We start from the raw sequence: 12,021 nt of genomic DNA on the forward strand, positions 1-12,021 counted from the left end.
ACCTTTTCTAAGTGGAGTATCCATCTTTTCTAAATAATGTATAGAACCATTCTTTGAAGCTCTTAATCGACAAGATACATAGTATATAGTAGTACTTTGCACAAATGTATTTTTTATTGCTGAAAACATACCAATAAGTTCTTTCGCGCCCATTTTTTGGCACCTTGCCTACGTAATTTCTTCCTTCAATCTTTCAGAAAAGTTATCAATGTCTAATTCAAAATACTTTTTATATTGCCTCTCTAAAACAACTATTGTGGAAGAAATGAATCATCTTTCATCATTTCATTGAAGGAATAATTAATTTAATTCTTTGAAGTTTACGAAAGGTGCTCTCCATAACTAATGGTTCTCCAAAGAAATCATTATTGGATTTAAAAACCGATGTGTAATAAACTCTTTTAATCGTTCGACAACTTCTTTAACTATTTGAATCGCATCAAGATAGTTCAATTGGTTATCATATGATTTGTAAAATTTCTTCATCCATTTCCCGGTCGGAAGTTTGCCCAGCACAGCTAGAACATGAAGTTAGGTTAAACAAGTAGGGTTATTAAAACCTTTATAAATGGAATGTTCCAATCTTTCGGACTTTGCCTTATTTTTTTATTCTAAAATTTCTAAGTCTGTGTTTTTCTTTTGGAGTGAAGAAAGTGAGACAAATATTTCATTGAATGTTTTAAGGGTACTTTGGGAAAGAGAACCTTGGGGTTCATTTAACTTGGAGGTATTTTGAGTTGTTTTGGAGGCACTTTGAGAAAGAGAATTTTGAGGGTCATTTAAGTTTGAAGTATACTGAGAAGGATTTATAGGCTCAAAAGCGTTAGGCGACCAAAGGAACTGTTACTTACATTCGTCTGAGAATCTTGCCATCATATTTTTATCCGAAAGTTTCTTTATTTTTTTATATATCCCTAAGACAATCCGTTTGATAGCAAAGTAAAACAAAAAATCTTTTGACATTCCATATCTTGCTTCGCATATTTCCTTCAACTTTCGTAAAGATTTCATTACATTATAGTTTCCGGATGTTACATAGACATCCAGGATGTGTCCATTTCTAAGATCCTGACTTGCCTCTGAAAATGAGTTAATATGCTGACAAATAAACGTTTTAGCGTTTTCAGTCTTTTCTAAAAGCACTTTCAGGGATTTTCCTCTTCTTAGAAGGATACATCGTCCAATTATATCAAATGCTTTGTAATAAATGAAAAAAAAAATCAAATTTATTCAACTTAAATAATTATGACCCTAGTTTGCAGACAACTTGAGGGTCAATAATTAGTATAAAGTATGCTGAAATTTGAGCGGATAATCGATAAACCTCTACTACTTACGTAGAATGTATTCAAACAACCTATAAGTTAACTGGAGAGACTTGGGAGTCGAAACATAAAATCTATCCGTGACAAGAATTTGAAGGCACTACTTTAAATGACGAAACAATATAGTTATATATTACGGAATATAATGTAGACTGTGTAAGCAATTCTAGAAGCATCAGGTACATCCCAATTAATCTTGAGGATGTAGATCCAAGCGATGGATATTTGGGAAGGTCAATGAATCTTCAATTAGCCATGATGTTGCGAGTAATGTGGAAGTGATGGAAAAGCCTTTCCTCCAGTCTAGTAAATGTCAATATATATATTTGACTCACAATGTTTTAACAGTTATCAATGGGGTTAGAAATTGGATATGGGATCATAATGTGAATCCAAGCTTCAAATCTATGTTCACTTAATCCTACTTATAAAAAAATAGAGTCAAGGGATTTGGGTCAAATGAAATTTGACCTCATTCATAAAAACTTGGGCTTGTTTACATCACTATGAAAACTTGACTACGTTCATACGAAAATATTGATTCTCCAGAAATTTAATTTTACTCCTCAAAATCAGTTTAAACTCAAAACTACAAAGAATAGTTAGCAAAAATAATTGATTTTTTTAATAATTTGTAGTACATTTGTAGTTACAATTGAAATGTAATTTTTTTTTTGATTTTTGGGAAAAAGGCGGTGTTGCAATAGTTTTTTAAATGACTCAACATTGAAACAGTTTTTTTATCTTGCAATTATGACTTGTAGCTATCAGCTCCTTGTATTAATTTTGTTAAAATATAGGAATTGAATTACCAAGTGGACCATTAAAATCTGAATATTTTGAATTTTAAACTTAAACGAGATATAATTTATTAATTAAAAATAGAGTTTGAAAATAATTAATAATGTAAATAGATGTGTGTCAGACCTATCTTAATCATTAAAGTAGCCACCCATGGTGGTAATGACGGCTTCCAGGGGGTGGAAGGCCTGGTACACACTGCATATATATTCCTCTGTCATGGTGTCCTAGTAATGTATGATAGTGGCTTTGAAGGCCTTGGTGCTTGGATGATGTAGTGTTCTACGAACACCGCGAACAGACGGAAGTAACGGACCGGAGTAAAGCCAATAAGAAGACCTTTTGATTGTGGGAACAATCAGACACAAAATATATATTCTATAAGGGATTACACTTAAAAAGGATGTACATAGACATAACTATTAAAATATATCAACTCGTAAAACAAAAGGTACATTACTATCTATGTCAAACAAATCCCTACGTCATGAGCTAAAAGTATATAAAAGACAATACATAACAGATGAAGATCACTGCAGGCCTTCTCCTCGACATGCACCCAAAAGGTGTAGTCAAAATTATTGGCATCAGAGCTGTAGGGGCTCAAAAGAGAGTTAAAAACAACCCACGAGCCTAATTTAAAAGAGCCTTGCAACGGAGGAAATGGGTTTCTTTCATTCTTGGTGTCAAAAGTGGCCTCTCTACCGTCACGAATATCTTTCCACCCACTTTTTGATAGCTCTCTGGACATTCTGGTGTAAAACACAGTTATCCCTTGAAAGTGAGCACACTTTGGACTTGAGAGTTTTGGCTTGGATGTTTTCTTTAACTCCTCCGGGTCAAGTTTGGCCTTTTCGAAAGAGCCTTTCTTTCTCTCCAATGTTTTGGACTTACAAAACGTCGTAAACAGTTGGCTTGGAGACGCCTAACTACTGGTAATGTGTTAATGGAAATTTGTCGATCACGTTCAAGTGTCATTTTCTCGACTTATACATAAGCTAGTAAGCTCAGATATTTTTTTTTGTAACTAATTGCTTACGTTTTAATTTTCCGAAATATAAATTAATTTCAATCACTCAACCTTCATTAATGATTGAATTAGTAAGTGTTCAGATATTTCAATGGACCATCTGGTGGTAATTACCTACTCCCTTGGATTTATCTAATGAAAAGAAGAAACGATAAAAAATATTTGGTTAACGACATTCCAAAACAAATATTGAGATAAGTAGGATAATTGGAGACAAATAAATATCCTATCCTTGGAAATTTACTAATTTATTCAGTTGTTACCTATACTATGTTTATAAGAATGTACAACAATTTAATCGGATATTTAAAACATCTATTCGGGTCTGATAAATAATAAAACTCGAGATTTAGTATGACGGTACCTCACTAACACAAATATATACACTATCTTTTGTCATCCACTCTCGATGTTTATGTTAATGGTTTGAATCCAAATGAGCTCTTGTTAAAGCAAAGTCATCATAGAACCTACTTTAGAGGTAATGGATAGTCCTAAGTTATGGATTTTATGGTTTATTCACCAAAAATCTAATGGAGTGTTTCAGTCATCTTAGATATTTCAAATTTAAATATGTTTTTTTAATAGAATGAAAAAGTTAAATGAGGTACTTGATTTTCTCTTGGAGATGCTTTCAAGAGGCCCATCCTCTCTTCCTTTTGATGTAATCCTAACAGAAATTCTTCATCAACGAAATGATGGAAAGAGGTAAGCGAATGGAGTAGACAACAAATCCAAGGATCTTTGTCAAGTGTCCCTTCTTATTTTCTGACTATGATGACGTCCAGTAGAGAACAAATTTATAGACATCAATCTCATCCATATAACCATACAAAAAAAAGGTCTTTGAGGATGTGGGCTTTTATGTCATAAAGAGAGTCAGAAAAGAGACTTATAGATTGATTGAAAAAAATATCATAATTCACCCATGGAAACAAATGATTGACACCATGTTATTGTTTTTTTTTTTTAAGATTAATAACGTGTACCAACCAATCAAAAGGTCAAACGGATACAAAACACTGAGAATAATGATTAATAAATAACAATATATTTTATCATTCGGTCACAAAAAAAAAAGAAGATATTTATGTTATATTCTACATACAACTTAAATACATTCAAAGGAGTTTAAGCAACATTGAAAATAAAGAGTTATTTCAATTATGTTTCATTAAAAGAAGTTCTTGAGTCTTTGGTGGTCTTTTATTCCAAGGACAGAGTCAGAAGAGAGTCTTGTATATTTCGGTTGATAAAAGAGGGAAAAATAGTCTTTCCAATCCTCCATGAAACAAATAAACTTTTCCTTGAGATGAATAAATCATATTTATCGGCACAATAGAGAAAAGAACACATGTTTTCAAGACTCAACCTAGCCTCATCTATGTATATCCATCTCAGCATATCCTTGAATAAAGAGGGTATCACATCCGGAAACACAATCTCAAGATATTTGTTTTCTTTCCTTGACTCTTCAGAGTCTCCATTGAACATCCTTTCAAATATAGAACTGGCAGATGCTAGAATACATTTCTGGGCAGAAATCTTCAGAGGAAGTTCCTCCAATTTCCCTCCTACCAAGAATGTGACGTTTTAAAATTGATTTGATTCAAATATCCCTCTTATCCGACTTGAACCTGTTGATGATTCTATTGTTTCCATTTTTGTTTTGATGAATTGAAACATTATCAAGATGTGAATGTACGGCATCCTTTCTGTTCACTTTATATAAGCACAAATTGTTGGGAAATTATCTCATCGCTAAGACATGCTATGTTTGCTTAATAAATCGAAGTTTTCCCGGCGCTTTGCTTCCTTCCATACTATGATAGTGTTTGACAATAAGTTCATAGTTTTTACATTGATTTTTGTCTAAATACTAATATTGATCAATATAGAAAATATTTTAATTTATCCCACTTTATTAATCAATCAGGCCCTTGAGGACGTAATGGGGATGCAGTCAAAATGTGTTAAAAGGCTATAACCTTTTTTTCAAATTTGTAGAAAAGAAATAGCTTTTTGTCTATTATTTTTTGTAGGTGATACAATTTTAAAAAGAACAATTTTCTATTTTTTTATTTTTTTTGCTTCACTTTGTCTTTTTTTTGTCAAATTTGGCATTTACCGGGAAGAAAACAAAAAAAAACCCAGTTACAGTCCTGTATGAGTCCATTAGACTCAGGCGGTATTATACTAGAACAAAGGAAATATTCAGTATTACTCACCCTTTCTCATTGCAAACATTGCTTCATTAATATATTAAGTTGGGGAAAAGTTATTTCGTATATCTCACGTATTTTAAACTAAGTATATCTTGTTCATTATTGATCACACCGGATCATACAATAAGGCGTGAGTCTATCCTACAAACGCTTTATGAACAGCATTGCGCTTGCTGGTTCAGTCATGAATGGTAGTGTGTCAAGTTTAGAGGTATCAAACGAACAAACTAGTTTACATTTTTACTTCCTTAAAGGGAAAAGTGCTTGGAAAGCGAGCAAGAAAATTTTGCAATAAATACAGGGCCAATACTTTTTCCCTCCGTGTTACACAACTGTGCCTTGATTTTTTTTTTTAAATAAAAAAAAATGACAACAATTTGACTTTTTACTGTGAACTACTCGACCGTTTGAAGCTGTCGATCGAACAGAAGCGGCTATCATTGGTGAAAAGGGGATGAATCATGTTTGATCAAGACAACGCTAGACCGTACAAATCTTTTTTGAGGTGACAGAAGCTCCCGGGCTCCCGGAGCTCCGAAGGAAAGTTCTTATGCATCCACTCTATAGTCCAGACCTGGAACCAAGTGGCTGGCCAACGCGCTTGGATTAAAAATGTGGCCTCAATCATAGATGCCTATGAAAAAATGTTAAAGTCTAGGATGACAATAATACTCTTTTGTTTTTATTTAATTATGAAAATTAAACTATGCTCCCTTTTTTAACCAAAACCTTTGGCTTCTTTTCTGCTTTATTTATAACATGTTAATAGTTATTTAAGTGTCATGAATATATTCTTTCTTCTCTTGTCTTGAATAATGAATAAAATGAATAAAGGGTTATTATTCTAACAAAAATTTGTTTGTTGAATATACCGTTCCCCAGGATGCTCGAATTAAATAGTGCTGACATCACGTGAAAATACCCCTTTCTCCATCCAATTAAAGACGCCCCTTCAGTCAATTTATCTATAAATGATACCTTTTAGGTAAGTGCCTACATGGTATTAGCATCATCAAATACAAAATGGATATAAAATGAAATTAGGTCAGGGATAATTGTCTATAAAAATTTACGTCATACTTCTCTGAGAGGATCTCTTATTAAAATAGGGAGGATTTGATCTTCCTTCCTAAACAAAATATTAATTCGAAAGTAGCTTTTCTTTTTCAACAGCAGGCTCTAAACTCTAGAACAGAGCTTGAAGTATATAAATCAAACAAAAAGGGTGTGTAGGTATGTGTTTTAGAGCCTGGGTGAGAGGGATGTTTGACCTCCTTCTTTTTCTAAAAGGGGTTAGTTCTTTGCTTCCGAAGGAAACAACATGATTTATTGTCACGGATTGTGAGGTGAATCTATTTAAAATAATAAGTAATAATTCACTTTCTAGAACTTGAGGGAGGTGAAGGGGCTCATAACAGAGTTTACATTTGATGATTGAAAAGTAGTCATTATCATCCAACTCACGGATCAACTCCCAAATAAGTTAATTCAGGGGCGTCCGCAAGATTATATTTTTGAGGGGCTTGGTTTTTGGAAACAAATTAAATTAACTTTCATATATAAATTCTTAGCAAAAAACAAAAATTCCTGAACTTTTTTTTTTTTGGGGGTACAGCCCCTCCATTTCCCCTGCATTTCAAATAATTATGCATGCATACATATTACAATAGCAGAAGTAGTGGTACTTGGATTCGAGAATTGTGACTCCATTTGATCTCGAGTTCGTATTTTGAACTCTTGACTTTAAAATCAATATACATCGTGCGGCTGTTGTTTAACAATGAGCTTTGATCAAATGGGCAGAGAAAACTAGATTGTTGTTTCGGCAGGTAGTCAAATATGTTTGGTGTCTGTTAAAAAAACATTATTAAGTGTTTATTCACAATCATGGAAAAGCCCTAGTTGCAATCCCGCCGGACGAGACAATTTTGTAATCCTTTGGACTTTATATGGGGCCCACAGAAATATCAGGACTCTCAAGCAGAGCAAAAAATATTTATGGGACTTGGGCCTAGGACTTGATAACAAAGAATATATGAAACGTACAATATATGGTATCTCACGTTAACTATATGCAGTAATATCTTGCTCAAATTACAAATAACATTCGATAATACTTGAATATACATACGAGTAGATAGTGATAAGAAGCTATTATTGTTGATGCAGTATGGTATTGTTTTATTCTAGACAAGGGGTCGGCAATCGTTTACACTTAAAGAACCATTTGGATAAGTTTACTACAGAAAAAAAGAAAACACTGAGAGCAGCAAATACTTTTTGACATCTAAAAAGAAGCTATCTACGAGGGTCGTTTGAAAAGTCCATGTACAGTCCAAGAGGTGGCACTACTACCCCATATTGAGGTTGTGTTTAGTTAGTAGCATCTTGTGGAAGAACACACACATACTTATAGCCAGATTGGTTTATTTCTTTCCGTTTGGCATTCGTTTGAATCGAGGAAGTGGAGTGATTTTAAAAAAATGGGCGAAAAATAATTTCGTGTGTTGATTAAACATTAGTTTATGGAAGTCAAAACACCCCAAGAGACTAAAAAGAAGCTTGATAAACATTATAGGAACTCTTCACCTTCCAATAGAATAGTTTATAAGTGGCTTCTAAATTTTCAGAGTGGCACACTTAGGCATATGTGATGCTGAGCGTTCTGGAAGCCCTGTTGATGTTTCTACTCCAGAAATCATTGATAAAATACATGATATGGCGATGGACGACAGAAGAGTGAAAGTACGTGATATTACTTATGTTGTGTACCTGAAATAGTTTGATCCATTTCCATATAGCTGATGAGGATCATTCCTTGCGAATCCAAGACACTCGCCATAATCTTTCCGGGCCATTCCTATATCGATCTGGCTTCACCTTAATTTAAAAAAACAATAATTCACAAAACTTAAATGTTATTTTTTTACTGAACCCAATACCAGATCCGCAGCATGAGGATGAAAAAGCTGAGGATTACCGATCCCTGTTCTAAACCAACTTTTTTCAAACTTTTTCAGTCATGGCAACTTTCAAAAATGCCTAGAATCTTAAGTCCCCCAAGTTTAAAGCATAATTAAAAATGACATTGCATGGCCTATATGCAAATGTATTGTTTATTTAGACAAGCCAGTAATGAACAAGGCATAATACGAACTGAAAATAAAAATAGCTTTAAGTTTGTTCAAAACCATCCCTTAGTCTAACAATTTCATTCTGCATGTTTTTTTGTAAGATACTGCATCTCCATTATTGATGAAGCCAATTTTGAGGTAATTGCCGTTGAATGCCCTCTTTTTAGTACCTACCCTTGCGATCTTGAATGCAAATTCGTAGCTGGTGAACGAAGGCTTGCAGATAGTAGGCTTAGTCTTCATTTCACAGTCAATCATGTCCAGTTCTCGTGGGCCTTCACTTTTTAGAAAAGGATCCATAATGTTTTTGCTTGTTCCTTCCTCTTTGTGAAATCAAATGTATTTTTGCGTTTAAACGATTGATCAATATTCTGTGCACATCATTCATGCTGAAGCCAGTGGGCTATTGCCATGACGTTTTGTTGATAACGGATACTTGAGACAGATTTTTACAGTTAAATTTATGTATGTTAAATAAATTTAAAATTTTATGCTTTTATATGGAAATTTTATTTGATGCCAGATTTACTTACTATTTTAAAACTACCCTGTGCCATGGTAGGGGGAACCCAAGTGTACTTCAGAATACACTTTGAGAAATGCTGTTCTAGACAATTTTGCATGAGACAAAGACTTTAAGGGGTCGAGACCAACTTTAGTTATTTTGGTCTTGACAAAAAAACCTTCAAAAATTGATCTCAAGAATCGAATAACTGATTTTTGAATTACATATGCGACTTAAGTAGGGATGTTCAAAAATGCATTCCTTATACAAATCAAAACGAGCTACACGTTGTCCATTTTTTTTTAAATCCACCATCTTGCAATATGAGGTTTTAATATATATTTGTATTTTATGTTGTAGATTGATTACACAAGAGAAGTAGAGGCACGATAGATTTATTTTTTCTGCGTGATTTACATTAGTCGTCAAAATATTATCTTCTTTATTTGATATAACTTATACTTACTCATTTGAAATTCAAGTATTGAGTTTACTTTGTGTCAGACCTCCTCCCCTGTATGTAAAACAATTCATCCAGGTTATGGAAAAAACAGATTATGCTCATAAAAGTTCCCATCAAATCGCAAGGAGAGAGAAATGGTTTAAAGCATCAAAAAGGTAAGGGACAATCATAGTTATATTATATTTGAAATTTACTCATAAATCAAATAACTGTGAATGCATCTGTTAGATACGTATCATACCGGACAAAATACACGTTTGGAACAACACTGACACTGTGTATTTCACAAAAACATGCGTGGTATTTCAGTTACATCTAAACATTAATAGGTGTGCACGTATTTTGATTCCTCCTCTTCCACTCTAACAATCTTGTGCTATGAATCCTATGACCTATCTGCTCATGTAATCATTATTTTAAGTATTATTGACTAATAAATAAATATTTTGACATTTGACTTGGCATTTGTATGACCGATGTGATATATTTGATCATATAATTATACAAATCTGTGTGCCTGATGTCCCAAATTTGGGACATATCACCTAAATATCGGTTTATATTAAAATATTTTATTTTTATGTTAAATATGGGTTAGTTATACGGAATATACTTTATATACATACATATACATTTGATTATGACCATTAATTCTTAAAGTTGAAGGGGGAGGGGTTGTATATTCTAGAGTAAGTATTCTCAATCTTCTGCTTAAAAAAAGACGTAGAACTGCACAGAAACTGACTTCTTCTTTACTGTTTGCAAATTAAAATATATAAAAAAATAATTTAAGATATTTGAAAATATAATAGCTTAGTTACAAATAAAGATTTTTCACTAAAACCTTGGAGTGCCTCCAAGTACTCCAAGAGGTACGCGTATCTCCATTCGAGAAACACTGTTCTAGGAAAGGGGTTGGATTGAGATCTTTTATAAAACGCTATCAATGTAAATAAAAATCTAGGTAATTTTTGTTTTAATGAAAATGATTGAGTAACTTTTTTGCTAAAAAATTGTGTGGTACATAAAACATGGAAGAATTTATTCAAAAATTTGTTCTTACAAAAAAAAAAAAACAATACATTTTACAGTTTATTTATTTATTTTTGGAGGGGGGCGTGGAATATGGTTATTATGAGATTCTGAAATTGGGTAAAGAAGCTGTAAAGGTTTCTTTAAACAATTTAAAGCATGATTAATTATAAAACTCAAATAATTTTATTAAGATTTTTGGGTTGATTAATTTTATTTCACTCAAATATCACTAACTATCAATGTCCTCAAATGATAACCTTTACATGTCCTTTGATCTTTTTTAAATTTTTAAAGTCATTAAATTTACTGGTAGTTGGCTTTAAATTTGATTTTGAACCATTCTTCATTGAATTGTTAGGATATATCACGTTTATAATTTTGTCTACTAACAATTTTTCCTTTCAAACATGAAAGGATTAAATTGACAAAAACTTTTAAATTCATAAAAACGTAGAGCCATCTTCTTAAAATCAAAAGGAGTCATCTGACGAAAGCAGCCGAAGAGAAAATACTTCACAAGAAATAATTACAAAAGCAAATATAACTATTTGACATTTAAGGTATACCATAATTATGACCAATCTCTCGTCGTTATCTTTATTCTACCTCGCAACCTTTCCAAAAAAATAGATAAAGGCCCATAATTAGTTGATACTTAAGTAGCCAATTCTTCCCAACAATTACCATTATATAAGAATAATTGTTGGGAATTGTTCACAACCCAAAAAATATTAATTCAAATTCAACCAATCAACGTTCCAAATCCTGATAGGAGGTGAAAATCGACACAATAGAGTGTATATTTCTTTGTTTGTAAATAACTATTTCACTAAAATTTTGACAATATTTTTCTTAAATAAATCCTTTTAAGTATTTTTGAAATAATTATCTTCTAAATGGATTGACTTATATAACATATATATATATATATAGTTTATTTGTATAAGAATAGAGGTCCTTGGATAATATAATTACAAGTATCTACATATGTATACTTCAATGCAGTTTATTCTGATCCTGAAATATCATTGAAGTAGTTATACATTTTTGTATAACATATATCTTGTATAAATTACCAAGAAATGTCAAGGACTACTGTATATAATGAGGATCTATTACAAATCTCTTATAAGCTAATAAAGTATTTTCATAGAAATATTTGACATATTTGAACCTATCAAATCATTATTTTGTATTTATTTACAATGTATACTATACACATATGTATACAAAAAGAGATTTAATCATACATACATACATGTGTACCTATTTATATGTTAGTTACGGTTCTAGGAAATTCGCCCTAGAGAAATTGGGAGAATTAAAATTGTTTTTCACCTCTATGGTGTCCTTGCCGTAGTCTTAAATAACCCATAGGGTGGGGGTTCATTTTGAAGTCTTAAGAGGGGGTTAAATTCTTATTGAAGTGACGGCGGTAGTTTTTAATCTGCTTGGTGGCAGAAGCCGAAGTATTGTGATTTTTTTATTAGATGAGAGGATTTA

This window comes from Lepeophtheirus salmonis, chromosome 1 (genome assembly GCF_016086655.4).
Source record: "Lepeophtheirus salmonis chromosome 1, UVic_Lsal_1.4, whole genome shotgun sequence".
Lineage (NCBI taxonomy): Eukaryota > Metazoa > Arthropoda > Copepoda > Siphonostomatoida > Caligidae > Lepeophtheirus > Lepeophtheirus salmonis.